This window comes from Tachypleus tridentatus, chromosome 9 (assembly GCF_004210375.1).
Source record: "Tachypleus tridentatus isolate NWPU-2018 chromosome 9, ASM421037v1, whole genome shotgun sequence".
NCBI classification, from domain to species: Eukaryota; Metazoa; Arthropoda; class Merostomata; order Xiphosura; family Limulidae; genus Tachypleus; species Tachypleus tridentatus.
The window spans coordinates 94,403,871-94,431,523 of NC_134833.1; the positions used below are offsets into that span (position 1 = coordinate 94,403,871).

A 27,653-nucleotide genomic window follows, 5' to 3' on the forward strand; every position below is an offset into this window, starting at 1 on the left:
TTGTCTAACAATATAGCCTCAGCTTTACTGTCGACAGCAGTAGATTTTATATTTTCTTCAAATATTTCATATATTTTGTTCTTTTTTTCCCTATCTTTAATTTGAGTAACATCCACTGGGGAGGCGATAGTTTTTAGTTCTTCATTAGCCAGTTCTATTAAAGTTTTTAAATTTATATTTTAATTTACGGTTATGCCACCTACATTAGACTTATTGTGAAACATTGACCTAGGCCTTCAATTTTCGACGCCATTGCATCTTTCGGTTTGCCGGTCTTCTTCGGCATTTCGGCCGGTATGGCTCGTAACTTCAAATGGTGAGTAGCCCAAATAGAATTGTATGAAGTGATAGGTTTTCGACAAACTTACTCTTCACTCAATTTTCCGTTATAAATTTGCTAAGATAAAAAATATGTCTGCTTTCTTTCACTCTCGCCAACAAAAAAACCTCTCCTGAAGGCTTAGACCAGGGGTGTGCAACATTTTTCGTCGGTGGGCCATATAACCAACTTCATCAATCAAGCGGGGCCACTTAAAAAACAAGCTTATTCGTGTACATGCACAATAAATTAAAAAAAAATTTCAAAATGCAAGCAATAACATTTTATATTTTTGCATGAGTGATCATTTTAGTGCGACACTTGAAATTTAGAGTCCTTGCAGAGCTTGTCAATATCAGCTTTGACAGAAGAGGTTGCCACTCTTAACTGACTGGTCAAATGTTCATCAGTCAGCTGACTTCTACATTTGGTTTTGATGAGCTTCATTTTGGAGAAAAATTGCTCACAGCAGTAGGTGCTACCAAAAAGGGAGGCAATTCTTTGTACATGACGGGACAAATTGGGAAACTTTTCACGTACACAGAGTTTGTAAAAGTCTAGCAAACTGTTTTCAGAGAATTTCCTTTTAGTGTCCATGTCAGCCTGCAGTTCAATGAGTTCCATTTGGCAATCATCAGGACTGTCTTCCACTGCCAAATCAAAAGGTTGAGCGAACAATTTCAATCTAATTTCAGTTTGTCTGAAATCTGGAAATCTGTTTGCAAACTCATCACGCAGCTTTTGTACACTGGTTCCATATTTGGTGCAATCCAGATTAGGAAATTCCAGTTTCCTGGTTGCAAGACACGTAAAATGGGTCAATATGGCTCTTCTCAACTGAACCTGGAAAAGTTCCAATTTCTTCTCAAAAGCACAAATATGCTCAAACAACTTATTCACAAGTTGACTTTTCCCTTGTAGTTTTAAGTTTAAATCAGACAGATGCTGTGTAATGTCTGTGAGGAATGCTAAGTCATTCAGCCAGTTCTCATTGCTCAAGAAGTCCACATTCTGACGTTTGCTCTTCATGAAGAACTTAATCTCCTCTCGCAGATTCCAGAATCTCTTCAAAGTAGTAGCTCTAAGCCAACGTACAGCAGAGAAGTACAAAACATCTGAATACTCACTGTCCAGCTCATCTAAAAAAGTTTTAAATTGTCGATGATTTAATCCTCGTGTTCGAATATAATTTACGCATTGGACAACATTTTTCATGACTTCTGCAAAATCCAGAGCTTTGGTGCACAAGCTCTCTTGGTGAATAATGCAATGGCTTACAACTACGTCTTGTGCTCCAATTGCAGTTAGAAATTTCTTGGTGAATCCATTTGTCCTACCTGTCATGGAAGGAGCACCATCTGTTGTAACACCACATAATTTATAAGGATTCAGTTCAAACTTTTCTACAACCTTAAGCACTTGTTCACAAATATCCTGTCCTGTGGTTGTGGAGGAAAGGCTTGCCATATCTAAAAACTCTTCGAAAACATCAAAGCCTGCAGTAACAGCTCTGATGAAAATGACAAGTTGGGATGTGTCATTGATATCAGTGCTTTCATCCAAAGCCAGACTGAAAGTTTCACACGAATTCAATCTCTCTTTCAAAGTTTCTTTGATGTCCTCTGAAAGATCTTTTGTCCTGCGTGAGACAGTAAAGCGGGAAAGGCTAGTTTGCTCCACCAAATATTTTTTCTCTGGACATGCATATTCTGTGAATATTGTTAAACAATTTTTAATAAATTCTCTATCACTGAAAGGCTTTCCCTTTTCTGCCATACATTCACAAAGCTTAAAACTCAGTTTTGTCACCAGTTCTGAATTTTTCTTGAAAGTGGTAAAACACCTTGTTGCTTTTCAATGGATGTTTTAAATGTTCAATTTTGTCCTTTCGTGCCTGACCAACAATTTCATCAAACTGAGGAGTGCTTAGTTGCGTAATGTCGCTTAATATTGTACTCTTTCATGACTGCAATTGTAGTTTGACAGACGAGGCAGACAACACCTTGATTATGTGGGACAACAAGATATTTTGTGCACCATTCACTGTTGAATAACCTTCCCTCATCATCAATTTTTCGTTTCTTAACTGCTGACATTTTACTAGCCCTGAAATCAAAACAAAAATTATTCTCACGAAAATAGCAAAGTAGAAAAACATAGAATTTATTTACACATGGAACCTCTTATGGACAGAAACACATGTTTCTAAATTGGCACCCCGATCATAGCCTTCCGGTACTTAAATTAATTGAGAATAGCAAAATACAGTGTGACCTCGCCTATTCGCGGTTCGCCATTCGCGGGTTATACGCGAACTGCGTTTTGTAGGTCACAGAGACTGAAAGGGCTTTTCGAGGAGATTTCTGTTGTATTTACTCAATCAAGCCGTTTTATCAATTGTCGTCTTCACCAAACAAGATTGGACTGCTATTGGCTGACTGCCTCAGCTTCCCCAACAACGCAAACGGCAAAGCACAGCCCGGTAACGCACGGTACAATTTAGTGAAATACATAACAGTATGCAATATTGCTACATTATTACTGCATCAATGAGTATAAGTATCATTAGTGTTTGGGAAGCATTTCATATAGTATATAATCGCATACATATACGTTTTAAAACTGCGTCCAATATTCGCGGTTTTTCGCTATTCGCGGGAGGGTAAAGAACGTAACCCCCGCGAATAACGAGGTCACACTGTACATAGAATCAGATGCATCTGAAAGCAAAATTTTAATAAATTCAGTAAAGTCACAACAATATGCTAAATAATAATCAATTTACCTTCAATCTCTTGTAGTAACTGTAAAGGTAATAAAATTTTCACCAATAATGAATGACGGACAGCAGAGGTTAGGGAAAATTGTCGCCAGCGGGCGAAGGCGAGGTTCAGGACATGACGTTGAGTCGTAGACAATAGTGCTAGTGCACGTCACCTATTCATGCCCTAAGGAGGCCGACCAATCGAATTCGGCCTGCTCCTCTCTAGCAAAGATAATTTTAGAAGTTTGTCGAGTCGAAGCCTAGGAATCCCGTAGGATCGATGCTTTTAAAAATATTCCATTTGCGTTGGATTACAGATCAGGCCACATGGTTAGATTACAACAACTAGGGCCACACTAAATGGCTTGGCGGGCCGGGTTGTGGCCCGCGGGCCGCCTGTTGCACACCCCTGGCTTAGACGCTTAAAATTGGGTTTTGATAACCGCGGTGAACAGAGGACAGAAACCTTATTATGCAGTTTTGTGCTTAATTATAAGCAAAAGAAGCATACATATTCATATAGCAAATATATAGTAAATGGAAAAAAAAAAGATGAACAATCCACCTTAAGCACATAAAATGCTCATTATATAGTTAGTTTAGTATTCATGTTTGGCTGCTACCAATGGCGTTTGTAATACATCGCTGCTTTCCTCTACGTATGTGTACTAATTCCATCTTTCATAAAATTCAAACGTGATGTGTGTCTACATGCTCTTCATATATTTGTAAGGATATATGTGATAGGTATGTCGTGCGTACTTTTCTATTCTAGACTTGCATTCAAACATTACTATTCTAATGTCATTGATAAAAACAAGTGATAATTTAGCAGCAACATAAAGAACTTCTGGCAATATGCTTTGCTCCTTTCTCGTATGGTGCGCGTGAACGTTTATTGAAATACTTCTAACACAAACCAAATGTCAGTATTGTAGATAAGTTCAAGTTGTGTTAATAAAATTTCACTGACGTCTCTTTTTAAATATACGTTTATGAAAAAAAGTATTGTGCTAGTTTCAACAATATCGATGTTAAATATGTCACAAATAGCTGCTGCAGGTTGAAGTAAGGAGGTTTGTTTTGTTTATTTATTTATTCTTACTCAATGTGCAATCTGTTATTTGACCACTGCTGGTAAGAAGCTCAATTTTCGCATAATAAACCATAAAATTTAACGCATCGTACTGGCTTATAAATTAATTTACAAAATCCATATTTTCTCTTTTAAATCTCGACAGAATTTTAAGAAAGCGGATAAAATATAAAATGCAGTGTTTCAGATCTTTCTATAAGACTCCTTGATTAATCGTCAAGCTAATCGTATTTAGTATAAAAGTAAATAACATAAGCTTTTATCATTACACAAGCAAGATCAAAGCAAAGGGAAAGACTAGTTTTATTAAATAAATAATAAATTACATAAACTATACAGTAAGTGGTGGTATAGAGGCAGTAAAGCTATTGCTTCTGTTATTGTTGAAGGTAATATAAATAAAAACACACAGTTAAACCTTTCTTGCTTCTTTACCGATACATTTTACAAAATATGTTTAAATTACTATTTTTCTCTTTAAGTGATGTGTGCTAGTTTCATAATACTTTTATTTCTTGTAACTTCTTCCACAGTTTTCATCGAGTTAAGAATATAAATAGCTTCGATTCTGTTGACTCAATTTCTAGCTACCATTGCCTACAGACACGTATAGCTCTTTACTAATATTCCAAATTCCAAAACTCGAGTTATCTTCTGTTTTCATAAAGTGCTTGTTATAAATATTTAAATACTAAAACCAACAGCTCGTTCTTCCATTCAATTAAAAAAAAAATGAAGGGATATTTCTGTAAAACAACCTCATAGCCAAGATGCTTATATTTTATCAGCCGTTTTCTGAATTTCACATGTCAAAAAGGTACATGACCAAAGTGAACACGTAAAATATAAGAAATCTGAAAAATTATCGATTAGCTTTTCTTTTTCAACTCCTTGTGTAATTCATATTGCACAGGGCTGTTTGTTAAAGAAATAAGGTTGATAGCAATATATATATATATAAAATAAACTTTGTATGTTTCATCTAGTGCATATTATTTCCATTAATTCTGTTTTTATGTATGTACGGCCTTCATATATTAACTAAATAATTTCACTTCCATTTCTCGAGATACTTTACTGATAAAATTCAAAGAAACGATCTCTTCATAACAGTTATGCTAATTCATGAATCATAAGTAGCATATAAACATGTAAAAAACTGTACTGACTGCTTAAATAAACAGCACTCTAGGTTGCTACAGTGATGTTGAAACTGCCCGGGAAAACGCGGGCCTGTTTGTCATTGTAATGGAAAAGATTCAGTTATTGGTCCTCATAAAATTCCAAACTAGCAAGACTTTTCGCCAATAGTTTAAAAACAAAACGACCGTTCCTTTTCAAATAATAATAAAAATACGTTTTATTTCAGCCAGCGGTTAATAGTAAAAGAAGGCTTTGGTATTGTTGCTGTTTGTTAACAAGATAGCAGGGCAGTTGTTCGGGGTACATTGTAAATAAAGCTCTGATGACTTTTGAAATATTTCAGTTTTATTCTCATTTCTATTATACTTATGCATTTGGGGTTAAATAAATAATGTAAATAAATGTTATTTACTGGATTCCTTACGTGTTTGTTTGTTTGTTTTGAATTTCGCGCAAAGCTACTCGAGGGCTATCTGCGCTAGCCGTCCTTAATTTAGCAGTATAGAGGGAAGGCAGTTAGTCATCACCACCCATCGCCAACTCTTGGGTTACTCTTTTACCAATGAATAGTGGGATTGACCGTCACCATATAACGCCCCCACGGCTGAAAGGGCGAGCATGTTTGGTGCGACCGGGATTCGAACCCGGAGCCTCGGATTACGAGTCGAACGCCTTAACACGCTTGGCCATGCCGGGGTTCCTTACTTTAACATGGACGCAAATGTTGGAAAAATACCAGAAGTACAAAAGTTCAGCCATTGAAGAGAATTTAAAAGTATCAAAATATATTTGAATTATTTTAAAAAATGATATATATCATAATATCTTGGTGGCGCTGATAATTATCGTTTAATTTTCTTATATAATTTTAATTTATATACAAAACACAGATTACTTATAATTTTATTTTTAAAAAGATCCCTTTCTAGTTTCTAATGTCGAAACATAAGATCCAACTGAAATTCTTGTCATTAAAATATAATTGTTTCAAATTGCAGAGCTACAAAATAGACTTTGTGCGTTTTTCTCGCGAAGAGTATCGAACACCGAATTTTAGAGTTATAAGCCTTTTTAACTTTTAGCTAAACTACGAAGAGAGGAGCAGTATCCTTGAAGTTATGGAAAACTCAACATTTTTTTAGTAAAACTTATCATTATACAATCTTAGGAATTACGCTTTCTTTCATACCTGAAAATATTTGCATAAAATATCCAAAACTGAAACTTTCCAGTGGCACAGCGATATGTTTCGATACCGTGGTGAAGAGGACACAAAAGGCCCATTGTGTCTTTGTGCTTAATTACAAAACGACAACGTGTGTGTGTTTGTGTTTTTCTTACGGCAAAGCCACATCGGGCTATCTGCTCAGCCCACCGAGGGGAATCGAACCCCTGATTTTAGCGTTGTAAATCCGGAGACATACCGCTGTACTAGCGGGAGGCAAAACGACAACAACCAACGTGAAATTATAAACAAAGTAAAGTTAAAATTAGGGTTAGTCATCTTAAGAGTAGAACGTGTGCCAAACGTATAACTAAACAATACTGAATATGTTACGCTTTTAAAAACCGTTTGAATTTATTATTCAAAGAAACATGGGAGAAAAAATCAATCGCGTCAGTTTGTTATAAATACTTCTGTGTAGTTAAGGAATGTCCTATCTTTGTATTCCTATCTGCTTTCAGGTGTTGAGCGCTAATTTCTTATAACCTAATATCAAATAGATCATCTGTTTTGTTTGTATGTGACCTTTATTTCATTAACATTCGTATAACTATAACAGAGCACGTTAAACAACTTAGTTAAATAACTCATTTATAGAAGTGAAGTGAAGCTTTATGTGATTCTCATGAATCGTTTGTTAAAAATCACTAATTTGCGATTTATGAGAAGAAATTGCGCGGTTTGAAACGGAATCACTTCAGAAAAAGTTATAATGATCAAAACTACCGAAAGAGTGTATTCATTTTCAGTCTAACAGATGGACTTTATGTGGTCCAGTAGTTATCTTGTCATGAAGCGCATCGTAGGGTCTGTGGTTCAAGACTTTCAACTATGGACGATTTATGAAAATGAAACGGTCCGTTCAAGAAGACCGCAAAAGACCCCGTTATGGGCGATTTATGCTGGACGACTGCTTTATATTTAGCTATACCCGAATCATAAGGATTTCAATAGTGGGCGCTTAATCCATGTGCGCAAAGCACCTTTCACAGTTAAAATTCCATTATTTTTTAAATACATAATATATTATCGGACATGATTCAAGCAAGTTTCTAAGCAACATAGTCGATATGTGCTTTTCCACTTGTTTAAAAAGAATCATTTCTGACTTGTACAGCACAATTTACCAGATTCTCTAATTGTTTAATCATCAAACTCATGTGATCTAGACGGCTCATATTTTACAGAAAATCGACTATTGTAACTGATCCATACCAATAAACATTAACAGATATAATATGACAAATATTCGTAGCACAAGATAATTGTTGTCTGTTTGATTATCATCCACACAGGGATTTCTCGAGAGTACAACAGCCAAATGTTTATCAAATTTTAATAACTATTGGGAACTCTAAAAACGTAGCTAAACTTGTATTGATAAACTATATAAAATATAAAAAAAATGTCTTATTATGTTTTATTTTAAAGCTTTTGCAATAACTGTGTTTAAAGAGAAACTTACTATTTGAAACATTTCTTATTTCTTAATTGTTTAGTGATTTTTACTACACAGTAAGAAGTATAATATTAAAGTGTGATAGCTTATTGTTTTATAAATATACGGAAGTTACACGAAAGGATTAGTTTAATCTTATTTATGGAACAGATATGCACGACCTAATAAATAGATGGATGCATTTATTGATGACCAGTAGGTAATAATAGTTTGTTTCTTTGTTTGTTTTGAATTTTTAGGCAAAGCTACACGAGGGCTATCTGCGTTAGTCGTCCCTAATTTAGCAGTGTAAGACCAGAGGGAGGGTGGCTAGTCATCACCACCCACTGTCAGCTCTCGAACTACTCTTTTACCAACAAATAGTAGGATTGACCGTTACATTATAACGCCCACACGGCTGAAAGGGCGAGCTTGTTTGGTATGACGGGGATTCGAACACGTGACCTTCAGATTACGAATCGTGCGCCCTAACCACCAAGCCATGCTGAGCCCAAATACCTTAGTAAGTCTTCCTTCATTATTAATGCGATATTTGAGAAATTAATGTAACGTTCTCGAACTCGTATGAAGTCTTTAATACTTGATATCGTAGATATCTTCCACTTTCAGTGAGATATTTTAGCCAGCAATTAAAAAATGAATAATGATATTGTTATACCCTATACTTATATGCTGGTTTTATATAATTGTCTGTTGGTTACATCTTTTGATTAAAATTCTTGTATTTCCTATAGACAGTTTCTATAAGAAGTTTCGATTAAGCAGAATTTAAGAAAACATATTACTTGCAAAATATTATATTGACGGCACAAGGAGCACACCGAACAATTGGTACTTATTTGTAAGTTTGGATTTCATTTGGCATTCATTCTACATATATTCTTGTTTGTAAATAATTTTTATTATTCCAGCCAAAATTTCGTATTATATACTTTTATTGTCTTCGTCTTGTTTTATTTAGATGTCTTTAAACCAGTTCTTGTTTCCTGTCACAACATAACTTGAATGCTTACATGTTGTTTTCGTACTGAAATACATATAAAGTGAGTGAAAATATGCATGAAACAAACTATTAACAGCAAAGGCAAAACAGGTGGTTGTGAAAATCAGCGTTTAGAACACAGGCGGTTGAAGTTGAACTTGCTTAACGTGAGAGCCACATACGATAAACGATAGACATGAGCACATATTACACACACGTTTTATTGATACATGCACATTGCGTTACATAAATTTTATATAAATGTTAATAAATACATGTACGTAACAATATTTATTCATGTATGTAGATTTTAAACTGTTACTTTGTATTAGTTTCAATAATCACAAAGTACGCATACATAAACCAACTGTTTTCAAACTCCTGGCTGATTATTGTTTTAACTATATTCGCGTATTTAATATAGTAATGAACTACGGACATATCTAAGAAAAATATGCAAATTTCCATTTCATTAACATAAAATTAGAGTATCAAAAATAAAAATAAAAAAGGTAAAAGCAGATATTTTTGATGATATTTATTGTCTTAGTAAATATCTGGTCAAAACATGGAGAAAAATGTGTAAAACAATAAAATTAGAGATATTTTAATCAGATTCCACCTTACAAAATTTTAATCTTATCATAATATGTCTGGCACAAACAGACATTGATACAATTATCAGGCTATTTACTGCTAGTAGAGGTCTTGTGAGTCTCCATCTTCTTTATGAGTTGTTGAAATTCCGGCTGATAATGTTATCAAGGCTTTACGAATTAGCTCCGTCAGGTTTTGATTTGTAATGATTGCACGATGCTTCGACTTAACAAACTTAATTACAGAGTACAGTGATTGACAACAGTATGTTGTGCCGAAAAATGAGATGAGTCGCACACTGGTTTTCTTCACTTCAGGATATTTTATTTCTGGAACTTGCTTCTAGAACTCATTTGTAGAATGGGATTTATGGATCATTTTTTGACTCAGGTCCTACTGTAGGTCTATTAGTTCCATTTCCACAGCAGATGATTCTGTAACCAATGGTTCGAAAATTGGACAACCATCATTGATCACATCAGCCATGAATAGATTTACAAGAAAGGTGAAGCAGGGATTCAACTTCTACAAGTCTTCAAACCTGTCTAGGAAATTATTAAGCAGTCCTTGTAATTTAAGTTTGTATTCTTTTAGTTTGTGGTCTTTTTTCCAGTATTAGAGAATGAATTTTGAGATTGGGAAAGTAAATGAAGTTTCTTGACAATATGTCTCTTTGAAAAAGTCTTATTTTATTCTGAAAGCTGAAAAATTTCTGAGTAAGATTAGAAACAATTTGGTCCTTCCCCTGGAGTGCCAAGTTGAGAGTTTGTAGATGATTCATTATATCAGTAAGGTTTGGTTTATATTGAATTTCGCGCAAAGCTACAAGAGGGCTATCTACTCTAGCCGTCCCTACTTTTGCAGTGTAAGACCAGAGGGAAGGCAACTAGTCATCACCACCCACCACCAACTTTTGTGCTACTCTTTCACCAGTGAATAGTGGGATTGATCCTCACATTATAACGCCCACACAGCTGAAAGGTTTAATGTGATGGGGATTCGAACCCGCGACCCTCAGATTACGAGTCGAGTGTCTTAACCTCTCGGCCATGCCAGGCTATATCAGTAAGAACATTAGATCTTGCATCTATTCATCATTTCTCTGAAAAGCTGGGATCACATTTCATAAGTGCAATTAATCCTGCATTTTTCCCCACCATTGCGGGTGCTCCATTTGTTGCAACACTGACGAGCTTATTCAGTGGAATATCAGCATTTGTTTCTTTTACTGCCACTAAGTCCAACATATCTTCTTTCACAGTTACATCAGAGGTAACATAACGAACGAATACCACCAGTTGTGGGTTGTCTTGTATGTTTGTAGATTCGTTAAAGGCGAAGCTAAATGCAAAAGAATTTTTTAAATCATTTTGCATTTTGTCTGCAACGTCAGCACTGATCTGGAAGATACGTCTCTCTGATGTGTGGCGTGAAGCTGATGTTTGTGCTATTAGTCGCTGAAGTTTTGTGTTACTTGGATCTAACACTGCAACAACTTCAGCTATATTCTTCTTAAGAAATTCACCATCAGAATATGGGCGTGTAGCAGGAGCAATATTCCATGATATAACAAAACTAGCTTAAGTCGTTGTATCAACTCCATTACTGAACGTTGTCAATAGTGTCTGCTGGGATGAATTTAACACAGTTAACTTGTTTTTCTCATAATTCTGATTGAGTTGGATAATCAGATGAAACGTTTTTGCGATTTGTTTCATAGTGGCGTTTCATGTTACTAGCTTTGTTATGGCTGAGTAACACATTGCAGATAACAAACATAGGTTTACCTCCTTTAAAGAGGAATGCAAAATTTTCCTCCCGCTCTGGCTTAAAATTTCTGTTTTCATCTTCATACTTTCGCTTCTTACAATTTGATGACGCCACTTTACTTCACAAAATTTTCACAGACATTTCTAAAAAATTAGTGTGAAAAGAAACAAAAAGCTCCAACACGCGCAACGCAACCAAACTCTACAGTGTCCAGCATCACACTACCACTCCGCTAATTCACTGCCTGCAACACAGCCACACACACCACAACCATGCCCACTAAAGCTAACATTGTCAGCTCTGGCTTGTATGAATATTGATTCTCCAGCATATTTCCTCTGTAATCTTTGCTGATCCGAAATTTCTTTAATCTCTGACTCAAATCTAGCATTAAAATTAGGGTTAAAATTCTTAAATATATTTACTCACCATGAGCGTTAGACTTACGTTTTAATCCAGTGGACTCTCAGTTTATACCTGGTAAATAATTATAAACCTTGTATTAATTGTGATGCAAAAAAGAGCTCAGCCATCATATTTTCGTGAGCCGCACATTATATGTCAAAGAGTCGCGTATTGCTCGCGAGTCGCGGTTTGGCCACTCCTGGTTTAAAACAATAATAGTCAGAAAATTATCCGTATAAACATCAACTGGCAGAACATCAGCTGTCACATGATCATCGCCCAAGAAAAACAGCCATCACAACATTAACCGTCCGGGCATCATCTTTCAGAACATATGAACATTAACCGTACGAGTGTCAGCAATCACATCATCATACTCCAAGAATATCAGCCACCATAAAATTAACTGTACAAACATCATATTTTCATTTTATGATTTCTAACATCTTCAGATACTTTTGTGTGTGCGAAACTAAGTTATGGTGTTTTATAGGAGTTCTATTACAATGGAATTCTCATTTTTAATACAAAGTATGCTTTATCATAAATAACGGTAGAACCTTTTTGTTTAACGTGGTCACATGATAAATATAGAGTGAAATACATTATCATTGTTACATTATTTAAGAACTTTGTTCTGTTTTTATACAGACAGTATTGTTATATTCGAAAGCGTAAGTTTCATGACATCACTTTATAAAAAAAAAGTATCAACTTATCATAATATTGTGTTATTTACTGCGCAACAAAAACAGTTTCAGAAAACATGGCCTTGCAAACTCTCAGCTCACCTTAATAAGTATAGATTAAATAAAACTTTTTCTAATTTCTTTATATTAGTGAAAACTACGTCCCTCGAGATTTTTCTCTTCTCTTCCAATGCTAAGGAAACGTTGTTTTTTAAACAAATCAGTCATTGGCTTTTTGACCTTACGGGGGCCTAGCTTAATCTCTGAGCAAGTAAGACGTGTGTTCTCCCACTGCTTTGCCAGCATGACGTTTTCACTACCTGGACCTGCCGTGCCAATCACGCCACCGGTAATCGTCGACGGGCTGCCACCCCACCTTTCGCCTCTACAAATAGCTACGTTTATCGCGCAGGCTAAACCTGGCGCTTCCCTAAACCCTTGCAGAACACCGATCCTTCGATACGGGGAAATTCTCCTCCAGCCGTCAACGGCTGCTGACCTATCGTACTTTTGCGAGCCTTGGTTTGTTTGTTTGTTTGTTTTGGAATTTCGCACAAAACTACTCGAGGGCTATCTGTGCTAGCCGTCCCTAATTTAGCAGTGTAAGACTAGAGGGAAGGCAGCTAGTCATCACCACCCACCGCCAACTCTTGGGCTACTCTTTTACCAACGAATAGTGGGATTGACCGTCACATTATAACGCCCCCACGGCTGGAAGGGCGAGCATGTTTGGCGCGACTCGGGCGCGAACTCGCGACCCTCAGATTACGAAGCGCACACCTTAACGCGCTAGGCCATGCCGGGCCCAGCGAGCCTTGGAATACTCAAATTAATATTAAATGTTTACCAACCAAGATCCCTACAAACCTTTTCACTGTTTTCCTGAGAGGAGTAGACCACTCATTCAATCGAGTGAAATCAAATGCACCATTGAGAGCCAAACCAAGTCCGTGATATACGCCGTGCACCGGACATGCTCGAAATCCTCCAGACAAGCTATCAACTTCATGAAAATAGTAACAACCACTAAACATATTGCCGATACCATTCTACGGAATGGCTGCTACAATCACATCTTTCATTTTAGTGCCGAACTTCCCCGCCGTCGCTCAACTAGACCTTTGATACCCAAGCAAACAGATTCTGTTTCGCCCCTTTTCATATCATCTTATCCGATTATCCGCCCCCCCCCACAGTCTACAGACAACTCGTCTCCTGTAAAACCGATATCCAACTCAACACAAATTTCCACCGAGATGTGCGACAACCATTCTCAGACAAGCGACAATTCGACCTCCGATCATGGACAGAAGAAATCTCAGAATCTCAACAAATTCACTCAGACGTCATATATTACTTTACGCGCTACAACATCTTCCCAGATGCAATTTACACAGGTTACCTATTCGGATAAGTCAACTATGACAGACAAGCGTCCAACCATCTCTCGGGCTATTCAAACTAGAATACCTAAAAAACATAAACTGTCCCAAACGACTGAGGAATACCCGGATAATGTACCTTTACAAGTTCAGACGCCACACTCACCGGAACCATGATCATCTCAAACTTATGCAGAGGATCACGAGTACGACTCGATGTATGAGATGAGACTTCAACCCCCTGTGCGAAAGAATATATTTCCAGGTCTTGACAGGATCATAAGAGAAGAGCGCCTGAGAAGCTATGGGGCGATTTCAAAGTTCAATGCAAGGTTGCAACGAGCACCGTCTCTCTCCAGTGATGAGTGGCCGCACCTACTCCCCCCCCCATAATTATTAGTTATTCCATTTCAGCTATCCCCTGCTATTCAGAGCACTAGGTAGATAATTCGGCGCCCTGAACGTGAAAGTGGGTTTCCTCGGGGTACTTCCGTTTCCCCCAACAACAAAATTATTGGGTATTTTTATACCCAGGCCCTGAAAAGAGGTCCGTTATCCTGTGTCAGTGCTGTTCCTATACCTTTCTACATTTCTTTATTTCATGCAGTGCCTACATTAATATGATTCCCTGCCCTCTTTGCCTTCTCCCACTCCTGACAAAAACATAGCTCGTCCCTCCTGTTCTCCTCTGACCTCATTGATCTCCTTCGCGGCTACAACCAACTAACCTCAAGTCGACCTTTAGAAATCGTTTTAGACATAAACTATCCAAGTATTCACTTTACTCATCGAGAGGTCTTTAACCCTTATACAAGTGCGGGGCTGAAGAGAAACAAACGTTTCTGAGCGCCCCAGGTTTGACTTAGGGGTCTCTCCAAAGGTCTTTAAAACCTAAACTGCTACCAAGTCTTTAATTCATAAAAATGAGAAGTGTGTTTGTGTGCGCGTTTTTCTTATATATCGGGCTATCTACTGTGTCCACTGAGTGGAATCGAACCTCTGATTTTAGCGTTGTAAATCAGAAGACTAACTGCTGTCCCAGCGGGGAAACTGACTTTCTGAGAGAAAAAAAAGACGAATCATTACCATCTGTATTATAGACTAAATATCCCATAAAGCTAGCAGCCCCAAATTTAGCTGCGTAAGAGTAGATAAAAGGCAACTTGTAATCATCACCCTGTGCCACCTCTTTGGCTACTCTTTTATCGACGAATAGTGAGATTGGGCGAACCTTTATAACGCCCCCACAGGTGAAAGGACGAACATATTTGGTGTAATGGGATACAAGTCAGGGAAAAAAGATACGGATAATTATAGCCTAATTTCCATTTTACTTGTAATTGAGAAAAATAATGGAAAGGTATGTTTACAGTAAAATGTTGAATTTTATTAGAAAAAAATGTAAACAAATACCAATATGAGTTTATTAAATGTAAAAGTATCACAATACTATTTAGAAAACTTTTAAAATGATGTAAATTTACAATTAGATAATAATTAAAAGATACTTGTACTATTTCTTGATTTAAGTAGAGCTTTTGATACATTAATTCATAAAATACTGCTCTACAAATTCCACCTGATGGGTATAATGAGAAGCTATATAAATCATTTCAGTAATAAAGTTTCAATGAGAAAATTTGGCTAAATAATGAGTGATTCAATTACTATAAAATACGGTGTTCTAAAAGGTTCAATTTGGGTCCACTGCTGTTTAATTTGTATATTAAAGATGTTGTAAATATAGATTTACACAGTAAAATATATCAATGTGCAAATGATACAGCTTTGTCCGTAACTCGTGAAGGTGTGTAAGTTGGCAAAGTCATTTTACAAGTTGATTTTATTAAATTAACGTATTCGTTTAATATAAATGAAATCTATTTAAATATTGATAAAAAAAACCTTGATGATTATCACATAATATACATGTTATTTTAAAATGTTTCACAAATTATGACAAAAAGTAATAATGAATACAAACACACTGATCATAAATGTATGTATATTGAAAAATGTTAATACTAAGACATACATAGGGCTAACTATAAATAATGGGTTTGCCATGACCAGGAGATTGTGTTTTTTTTTATTTCGTGCAAAGCTACACGAGAGCTATCTGCGCTAGCCGTCCCTAATTTAGCAGTGTAAGACTATAGTGAAATCAACTAGTCATCACAACCCACCGCCAACTCTTGGGGTACTCTGTTACCAACGAATAGTGGGATTGACCGTTACATTATAACGCCTTCTAGGGGCTGAGGAAAAATAAAGTAAATGTACATCTTTCAGGGAAGTTGCTTACTTAGCAATTAAAATTGAATAAAATAAAGTTTCAGATAAACAATTAAGCTCAACTTCTTGAAGTCCTGAAAATCCCAAAGAATTAATTACACAACTGCTTACCTAATATGAAAGAAGTAAACCGCCGAATAGCATGTGTTTCAATTTTAAGTTAAAAATGACATATTGTCAGAAATTGCATAGAAAACTCCTTTAAGAAATAAAAACTGTTTTCAAAGGATGACAATTAAGTATAATTGCTATTATCCTGGAAAACAATGAAACAAGTGCCGCAATTATGTATCTCGGAACGGCTGGTATGGGTATTAGCTCTTTTACTAATAAAGCAGAGAACAACATTTTAATTTTAAATTAAACTAATATAAAAGAACACCTTTAAATTATAAATTAAGCCAATATAAAGGAGCACCTTTATACCTATACCAATTATATAACCTATCATTTAACTTCATCGCCTCCTACAGTCTCATGCCCGTTTATACTCTTTTTTCTAAGACGTGTCCGGCAACAGTCATTTGCAAACTCTCCCTTTGTTTACCTGAAGATGACCTAGGAAGGTCAAAATGTTGTTCTCTCTTTATCAGTAAGTGTTATTACCCATACCACCCTTTCTGAGATGCATTTTTATTTCAAGTGAGTTTCTCGCCATCAAGAATTACTGCCGTAATTGTGATAAAACTATTAGTATTAAACCACTGATGACTTCAAAAACCTAACCATGTTAAAGTGGTAACAGAAAGGTAATCAAGCAGCAGAAAAAGGCCTTTATCAACAATGGTTGCAAAGAAAGTAAATTGTTTATATCTGGAGTTGCTAGAACAAACTTTATATCTAGTGATTGAAAGTGACATCGCACACAAGCAGCAAGAACTTTAATGGGTCAGAAAGGCAAACATATAATGATTAAGGCCATGACTGCGAAAACACCTCAAAGTCCAAGTGAATTCTGGGTGGAACACTACAAATCTTAAGTTTGCACAAGTAGTACTTTCACACTAATATCTATTTGTAAGTAGTCATCCTACAAATACAATATAGTATGTTAAATAAGGGATCAAGTTAATATACTTATATAGTTTAATCCTAGTGATTAGTATAGTTGATTTAACATCAGTAGTAAGTCTACAGATTTACAACGCTAAGATCAGGAGTTCGAATTACATTCAGTGGACATAGCACATTGCCCGATGTAGTTTTACAACAAAACTTACGCGCACACACATACATTTAACATGCCAGTCTAACTATAAGCGTATGTCATTATGAAACCAAACAAAATGTACAATGAGTAAAATATTTTCATTCATTAGTCGCCACACCTCACTGCTAGGGATGTTTTGGGCATTAATTTGTTCATTAAATCGATTCATTTAAGTCATTAAACATATGACTCAGAAATGCTGTACAATCTTAAAAGGTTTGGTAAACAGCGTGTCAAAATTACTACAACAGGAAAAAATGAAAGATCACTTAAGTCTCGATATCATTTTCAAAGCATATTTATTGTTTATAAGTTTCGTTTCGTTTAAACTAATAAAATACGCCCCTATAACAATTGGTATGAAACGTTATTTGCAGATGAGAAACGTTTCTGAAGCGAAGATAAAAAAATTATTCTATTGTAACGTGTTAATAAATAGTCCATTTTACACTTGAACGCTTTTAGTAGAAACTAAACAGTTCCTCGGTGAAACACTGGTAAAGGTATTGCCTTAAAACTCTAACAACCGGAGTTCGATTTTCTCTCACGAATATGGCAAATAACCCAATATGTCTTTAAGACGAACAACATTTATAGAGAATTAAATATTTTGTAAACAAAGTTTTAGTTCACAAGTTAATATATGACCATCTTTGTCTTATAATTTACATAAATAAAAGCTATCTCATCTTATTACTGTATAATTAAAACGTTGTTCTCTTTGGAATCCGAAACACTTGAAAGGCAAACATTTTACTTTCAGTTTCATATCAATCGATATCTGCTCAACCAACCAGCTTGGGAAGATAATCAATTTCTTTTCTCTTTTCTTTTTCTAATTTATCTTTGCTTGTCCCTTCAGACATGTCTTCCTTGAATTTGACAGAAGAGAGTTTAATAATTTTTTGTTTGTATTCACGCATCAGTTTTGTTTCCTCAGTAGTATACAACTGAAACTGAGTTTCGACTTGTTAACTTTTCACAAACCCCAGGGAATTACATTGATAAGCAATCTAAAATTGCATAGGGCCATTTTCCCCTCCACTAAGGATTAAGATAATGGAACCAGTGTAGTTTTGTCTTTCAGAAACAAATATATTTGTCCTGTTGCTACGATTGTCTGATGCTATATATATTATATATATCCAAAATTAATTACATGCCAGATTAACATCTGGTGCTACCTCCAAGAAAATCAAATCAAATCTTCCACGTCTTCAATAAGATCTACAAAATGTAGGACACTTTTTAAAAGCCGATGTCGAAGGAGAACTTCTAGCAGGAACTGTCATTGGTATTAAAGTTATTAATCATGTATAATTTGTCGAAAGGAATTATGACCATTACATAATTAGGACTCAAAAACTTGTACTTTTACATAAATTTATGAATCAAAACCCAGGTCATTTTATAAGTATATTGAGATACTTGATAAAATATTAAATTAACAACTTAAATGACATACACGAGGTCTATCTGCGCTAGCTGTCCCAAATTTTGAAGTGTGAGACTAGAGGGATGGCAACTAGTCATCACCACCCACCGCCAACTCTTGGGCTACTCTTTTATTAAAGAATAATTGGATTGATCGTCACCTTATAACGCTCCTACGGTTGAAAGGGTGAGTATGTTTGGTGTGACGGGGATTCGAACCCGCGACTCTCAGATTACGATTCGAGTGCCTTAACCACCTGGCCATGCCTTTTTCTAGGCTTATACTAGTTTCACCTATGTACGATATATACCAAATGGCCAAAAGTATGTGGACACCTCTTTTAAATAGTGGATTTGGCTATTTCAGTCACACCAATTACTAAAATCAAGCATACATCCATACAATCTGTATAGATAAACATTGTCAATGGAGTGGGTCGTAATGAAGAGCTCAGTGACTTTCAACGTGGCACTGTCATAGGATGCCACTTTTCCAACAGGTCAGTTCGTCAAACTTCTGCCCTGCTAGAGCCACCCTGATCAATTGTAAGTGCTGTTATTGTGAATTGGAAACGTGTAAGATCAACAACAGCTCAGCAACGAAGCTGTAGGCCATTCAAGCTCACAGAATGGGACCGCTTCTCGATGCAATGTCAGCATAAGAACTGTTCGTCGGGAGCTTCATGAAATGGGTTTCAATGGCCGAGCAACCGCACACAAGCCTTAGATCACCTTATTGAATGCCAAGCGCTGACTGGAGTCGTGTGAAACACACAGCCATTGGACTCTGTATTAGTGGAAACGCGTTCTATGGAGTGAGTAATCACGCTTCACTATCTGGCAGTCTGATGGACGAATCTGGGTTTAGTGTATGCTAGGAGAAAGTTACTTGCTCTGATGCATAGTACCAACTGTAAAGTTTTGTGGAGGAGGAAAATGGTTTGGAGCTGTTTTTCATGGTACGTGCTAGGCTCTTTAGTTCCAGTGAAGGGAAATATTAATGCTACAGTATATAATAACGAGAATTGTGTGCTTCCATCTTTGTGGCAACTGTTTGGGGAAGGCCTTTTTTTGTTTCAGCATGACAATCCCCCCGTGCACAAAGCGAGGTCCATAAAGACATGGTTTGACGAGGTTTGTGTGGAAGAACTTGACTGGCCTGCACACAGCCCTGACCTCAACCCCATCGAACAGATTTGAGATGAATTGGAACTCTGACTGCGAGCTAGACCTTCTCGCCCGACATCAATGCCCGACCTCATTAATGCTCTTTTGGCTGAATAGGAGCGAATCCCCGCAGCCATGTTCCCAAATCTAATGAAAAGCCTTCCCAGAATAGTGGAGGCTGTCATAGCAGCAAAGAATGGATGAACTCCATATTAATGCCCATGGTTTTGGAATGAGATGTTCAATAAAGACATACGGGCATAATGGTCGGGTGTCCACATATTTTTGGCCGTGTAGTGTATTACAGAAGTGAAAATTCATTCGATAAATTACATTATTCGTGTTTTTATTACATTTCTTAATTAACAAGCTACCTAGTATTCTACCTGGTTTTGTTGCAAACTTCTTGTCCATATCAAAGTTATACTTTTGAAAATGTTATTGCAAGTTCCAACCAATAAAAAATATAAAGTGCATCGTAATATAGACACTTCAGATTTTGATTATATAATTTCTGGTTATCGTGTATAAACATTAATTCTTTTATTTTATAAGTTCTTCTTACATTTTTTTGAGCAGTTTATTATAAAAGCTCGTACCTCAATTTTTTTATTTCCCTTGGTAGAATCAACAAATAGCCCGATGTGACTTTGCTATATGAAAACACACACACACTCAACTTTTTGTTCCAACAGCTACAAATTTATGACATATTTTTGCAACCTAATCTCACAAACAACATACTTCGAGCTCCTCATTGTCGGATATTTCCTAATTTCACACGAAACAGAAAATATTCGAAATAAAACTGTGAAGTGTAAGATGCATCCAGAATAGGTGTATTTGAAAAATTAGTTAATTTCTTTCTTGCTTTTATAAGGCTGATATGTCATGGTGGTTAAAGTACTCGACTCACAATATGCTGGTTGCAATGTTTAAATCCCTTCACCAAATATGTTCCTCCTTGCATTCGGAGGTATTAGAAAGTAGTGTTCAATTCTACTTTTTGTTAAAAATAGTAATGTTCATTACCTACCTCCCTGTTATCTATCACTTCTATATTAGGAACAAGTAGGGCAGCTTGCTCTCGGGTAGCTTTTCGTAAGATTCGAGGGACAGAAATTTGTTTTTATAGCTAATGCTGTATAACGTTGCCTATTTTAAAACTCACTAAAAATGGAGAATAAATGACCTATGCCTGTTTCAACTAGATGGCACATTTTCAGTTAATTTTTTCTGTATTCGGGTCATTTTTCATACCTTAATATAAATAAACTTGTTTCTCTTTCTATATAGCCTTCACTGTAATATTCATGTGTAAAATCAATTTTTCAAAAGTATATAAAGCGCATGTAAAAACTAAACAGGTTTTTAAACAACTACAACTCTGCTGCTATATAGATGGCATTCTACTCCTGATATTGGTCAACCCAAAATTGTTTGTTTGTTTTTTGAATTTCGCACAAAGCTACTCGAGGGCTATCTGTACTAGCCGTCCCTAATTTAGCAGTGTAAGACTAGAGGAAAGGCAGCTAGTCATCACCACCCACCGCCAACTCTTGAGCTACTCTTTTACCAACGAATAGTGGGATTGACCGCACATTATAACGCCCCCACGGCTGAAAGTGAGAGCATGTTTGACGCAATGGGGATGCGAACCCGTCACCCTCAGATTACAAGTTGCACGCCTTAACACGCTTGGCCATGCCGGGCCAGCAAAAATGAATCTTTTTATTATTATAATAGAAATGATTCAGTTCTTGCTTATAATAAAATTCCAAACAAGGACGATCTTTACTTGATGATTGTGCTTCAACAAGATGTCAGTATGCTTTTACAGGATGCTTTTTAAGTAACACTAATGGACCCGCTAAATCTCTTGTTGCGGATATTTAGGTTTCATTCCCTATTTTACATATAAAAATGGAATATTACACGTAAAAGAACTATTCAAAAAATATTACATATTTGATTCAATACTCTGAGCAACATAATTATAAATACATTTTATTTACTGGGTTCTGTACTTTGAGAAAAAGAATAAAACAAAAATGTTACTTTCTAGTTTCAGTAAATTAGAAACTTTTTTGTTGTTAAGTGCAAAGATACACAATAGAGTTACCTACTCTATGCCTAACACTGGTATCGAACACCGATTTTTAGTGTTTGTAGCCTTCAAACTTACCGCAAAGAAACTTAGGTGGCACTGAAAGAAAATTAATAACAGATAAATTTTACATTCCTTATTGTTGTAAAACTAGGTAAAATATTTATCACTCAATAAACATTTCGTGTCATGGAAGAGTCATCTATTAATTGAGAAGAAACCTTACAGAGATTTATTTTTATATCAGAAAAACCAAAAAGAAAGCTATTGTAAATTACCGAGATCATTCCTGAATGGTTGAGCTACAGGTTTTCCATTTCTTAAATAATAGTGAACTTGTTTGCCCTAAGTAATATAATTCAACTATTTGTAACCATATTTTTGCACTGATAATCATACAAGAACATAGTAATGGTTAGTTAGTGAGTGAAAAATATTTGTATTAACGATCCTGCAAATGAAGTACAAACAAAGGGCAAATTTTTTGAATAGGTCAAAATTAAGGTTAGTCAACTTGTATGTAGAGTTGATGCTAATCAGACCATAAAAATAAATTCTAAAATTCTTACCTTTTTAGAACAAAGAACACCTTGAGTGATTCGTGATGACGAGAATCCCGTTTGAAGTTAAAATGTATCTCAAGACGGCTCGTATGAGTATTAAAACTTTTATCAAAATGAAGTACAGAACAACGTTTCGACCTTCTGAGGTTATGTTAAGGTTAATAAAGAGTTTGCAACTGACTGTTATCTATTTTATTTTAATAAAAGTTTTAATACCCATCCTAGCCGTTTTGAGATTCAAAATTCGAGGGTGAATTAAGCTCCATGGTCTAGAATTCAAAGTTTATTATTAAAGTAATTATTTCTAATGTACTTTAGAACATGTTATATATTGACTGTAGTTTCCACATGATTTTTACCTTCATGATATTTTATGTAATAGTTTCTGATAACCTATTATTTGCAATAAAATTTCATTACATTCGAACCCCTGTCGCGTCAAACATGCTTACCCTTTAGCCCGGCATGGCCAAGCGTGTTAAAGCGTGCGACTCGTAATCTGAGGGTCGCGAGTTCGCATCCCTGTCGTGAACTCTTTTAAAGATTTCTATTTTCTTATATAGCTATGTGATTATCTTTTAAAGATATCTATTTTCTTCGCCCTTTCAGCCGTGGGGGCGTTTTTATGTGACGGTCAATCCCACTATTCGTTGGTAAAAGAGTAGCCCAAGAGGTGAGTGGTGATGATTAGCTGCCTTCCCTCTAGTCTTACACTGCTAAATTAGGGACGGCTAGCACAAATAGCCCTCGAGTAGTTTTGTGCGAAATTCCAAAACAAACAAACGAAAACAAAGTAACTAATGTATGATTTATCAGGAGAAAGTGAATCATTCAACTTAAAAGAGAGGTTACTTCTGATAAGTGTCAATACATTGTGTTATTTGTTGGAAGACAATAAACAATCATTTAATTCTCACCACTCCTCAAATCATGTGCTGGGCATCATCTGACATGCGCATCGCCTAATCTGAAATTTGAGGTATGATGTTGCTCTTACAGGTTCGGATAGATACATTTTAAAAGATGCAACCCAATATTTAGTTACAAGAGCTGGAAAAAATTGTTGCGGCGTATACTCCAGAATAGCCTTCCCTCTGCTCAGTGGTTCAAAATTTGGAACGACTATATTTAAATCATAGGTACAGGATTCTCTGACCTGCCCGTTTGATACATAAACTTACAAGGAACCTTTCAGGTTAAAAATCCTGATTCTTATTTTTGAAACAGTACATATTAGAAATTTCCATAAGACTCCAGTGCCACTTTCTCTCTGATCACATTTGTAAAAATGAAGTAATCTATTATCCACTCGTCTTTATTCGCCACATTTTCAAATCAGTTAATCAGTTTTCAAAATTTTACATAATACACAGGTTACACAGTACTGCAGAATGTGATTAATCTCTACGAATAAACATTAAGAGAGAAAGTTCGTCAAACTGTTCTCAGAACTAATGTTACAAGACTTACTTATATTGGTTAAAATAAAAATGTTTTAGTTTTATAACGTTTCGATCATCTGTGTAATCATTACCTTTGAACCAGCTGCAACAACTAATCTTAATGTATCTTAGTTAGTGGGAGACTTTATAGCTTGAATCATTAGACAATACGTGCAACCATACTCTCGAGACATGATATCACTATGCTACACAAACAAATCGCCTTCATATAAGTCCCCCAGTGGCACAGTAGTATGTTTGTAGACATACAATGCTAGAAACCAGATTTCGATACCCGTGGTGGGCAGAGCACATATAGCCTATTGTATATATTTGTGCTTAATTATAAACAAACAAAATCTTCATATAAAAACAACTACAGTTATTTTGTTGATTGCCTTACAAATATGGATAGATATGTGTATGTAAAGAAAATAAAAAGATAATAGCAAATATACATATATATACATATACATTTCTTATTTGCCCTTTCATTTTCAAGCTTTTGGCCTTCATTAATTCAAAAAGTACTAGTTGAAATTTCTTATTTTGTTCTTAGTTATTAAAAAAATTAAACATTTAAAACCAATAAACGTTTTTCACTACACAGCAACAAATTAAACACAGTTAAAGTATGACAGAATTTATTATATCATAATTATGTGAGAAGAATACGGATGAATCAGTTTCATATCTCTTCAGAGGGGGTGAATCAGCGTGTACTGCTTCAGAAATATATGGTTGTATTTACTGTTGTATTGAATGACGAAGCGTCTTCTATTATTCATCTTCTTCATTATTAATAAAACTAGTGTGAAGTAACTCGTGCTAGTTCTTTGATACTTGATTTATTTCTTACGTGAAGCTATGACTTTGAACTCAGATTTCACTGAGCGAGTTACATAATTGAAAAAGTAAGAGAGGATATTACTGCGCTTAAGATATTGTTTTCATATTATCATATACGTGTCTAATCTCTTTACTAAAGCCTTGCCTGGGCGCTTCTATAAAAGCGGAAAAAAACAAACACAGCCATTCAAACTCGGGTATAAAAGCACAAGTCTGAAACTTGTTCTTATTACTTCAACAAGTGAATTAATTCAATTTTTTTTTTGCCTCAAGAGGAAGGATACGTTTTATATAATAATTTGATTTTCTGGAACACACTTCACAAAAGCCTCCAGTGGCACAGCGATATGTCTGCGGACTCACACCTAAAAAACACAGTTTACGATACCCTTGGTGGGCTGAGCACAGATATTCCATCATGTGGTTTTGTGCTCAATTCCAAACAAAAATCAAGTCCTTAACAAAAAAATTTACATGACAAACATTGACGTAATGTTCTCCATATTTTGATTTTGTTATTATTAAACACATAAATATATTGAATGATCTAAAAAAATTAGGTTTAGAGGAAATATTTACGATGCTTTAAAGCTTAAAATTATCATGGCTAAGTATATATTACACTTATTTATACTACGTTATAGACTTCTGAATTGAATATACTAATAAATTTCAGACACCAAATGATGTTAACTCTTCAACTGAATTGTCTTAACCTACATCACCGCAATTCAACCACAGTAGTTAAATAATGTTTATTTGTTGTTTTTTCTTATAGCAAAGCGACATCGGGCTATCTGCTGAGTCCACCGAGGGGAATTTAATAATGGTAATGGTCTAATCATACAACGTAACAGCGGTAAGGCTTCCCTTCAATTCTGTGATGATTGTACTCTTTCAACCGATGTCAATAGTGGGGCTTAGTCTTTATTGATAAATATATATTAGTAGTTCAGATACCGTACTTAGTCATTATTGATGTGTATAATAGTAGTTTGTATGTCTTGTAATTTGGTGCATTACATTGTTTTGGATTCTTGGTGTGTTTGTCATAAGAGCATCGCATCGGCTTCTCGTATAATATTTGAATATTTCCTGTCACTGTTTTCCTTTTAACCGACCTTTTAGTTAACTTGAAAGTCTTAGCTATTCCAATCGCTGTAATTTTCAACATAAAAACATCTATATTGTTTAATATAGTTAGTTCTCAGAGTAATTTGGAGACAGTTGAAAATTGTTAAATCTAAGTTTTACCCTGAGTATGACTTGTTTAACTTTTCACAAACTGTTTTTAAACTAATTTATTTATACTTCTAAAACAATACAGAGTAACGAAGTACAAGACTCTTGTCCTCGTAAATCGTTATATAAAAGCCGGTTAATAAAAAATATATGTTTATACAAAAACAGTGCATCTGTATGACTTATTCCAATTGAATATTAAAGCATTTAAATTTTTATGACTAATTTGCTGTGGTTTCTAAGAAGAAATTTTTTGCAGAAAATGTGTCCTCAAAACCTTGGAGACTTAATATTTTAAAACAGAAGAATGAATGTTTAGTATCCTGTATAATAACGTACTAGGTGTGAAAAGTGAAACTTGCTATATATAAAAATGTATTAACTAATACTGCCTAGAAAATAAGTTGGTACGTTAATAACTATTATACTAACCACGACCCTAAAGTATTTGCTGTAGTTTTCATGTTTTTGCTTGATTTTTTCTTATTCTATCATTTTCACGAACTGCATTTAAGCAACGCTTTTTTGCAAGCAGTATGTGTTAAATCGATAAATCCTGGTCTGTTACAAAAACATTCTTGCTGTCAGATAAACAAACTCATATAGATGTAACTTAATGTAATAAAACTATATGTAGAGCAAGAAAGTAAAGTAATGGTATTTACAGCAGTGTACAGAGAATGTACAGAACAGTGTACTGCTAGGAACATTCAGTTTATGAAACAGTTGTAAAACAAAGAAAATAACAAAAATGAAGAATAATACCAGTAACAAAGGAACAAACAGCTGAACAATGTTCAACTGAAGTTACGTTATTGAAAACTAAACTAAATGTAAAGTTAATAATGAAGACAAACTTAGCTGAGTATGCAGAAATTTAAAATGCGCATTTTAAACCTAAAAAAGCTGAAAACTCATATAAATTACACACAGGTTAGGTATTGTTTGTTTGAAATAATTTGCAAACAAAAAACTAAAGTTGAGATGACAACAATAATGTTTAAAAATAACTTTTATCGATAGATCTTGCCCCCCGCTAGTGCAGCTGTGTCTCCGGATTTGCAACGCTAAAATCAGGGGTTCGATTCCCCTCGGTGGGCTGAGCAGATAGCACGATGTGGCTTTGCTATAAAAAAACACACACTCGATAAGTCTTTATTTATCTAAAAGCTCATTTTGTTACTGAATTATCGTACAAATAAGAAAAAAAATTATTTGAATATATTTCTTTACAATTTTCTTTTCTATTTTACAGATAAGGAAATCGAGAAAGGAACGTTGGTTATGATATGATATATATATATATAATATTATTATTATTATTTTATTATTTCATTATTCTTGCAAATATGTTATGGTAACTTGTATATACTGTCTTCTCGGTAAATTAAAAATCAAATAAACGTGTTAACTACATGTATGCTTGTATACATGTGTGAATTAAAGGACAAGTTCTTGTGTGAACGCAATGAAAATATAAACAACATGAGCATTATATGAATTTCCCAAAACG

The 27,653-nt window shown here is 35.2% G+C and overlaps 1 long non-coding RNA gene across 2 annotated transcripts; it reads left to right on the forward strand.

Annotated features, from left to right (window-relative positions):
• On the forward strand, nt 1-27,653 carry LOC143227192 (uncharacterized). 2 transcript variants are annotated; one of them, XR_013014928.1, is made up of 4 exons: nt 1-316; nt 8,246-8,508; nt 25,677-25,757; nt 27,396-27,653. It is a non-coding gene; the product is annotated as an uncharacterized LOC143227192 (long non-coding RNA). The 2 variants fall into 2 exon arrangements; XR_013014929.1 differs by lacking the exons at nt 25,677-25,757; nt 27,396-27,653 and adding an exon at nt 8,741-8,828.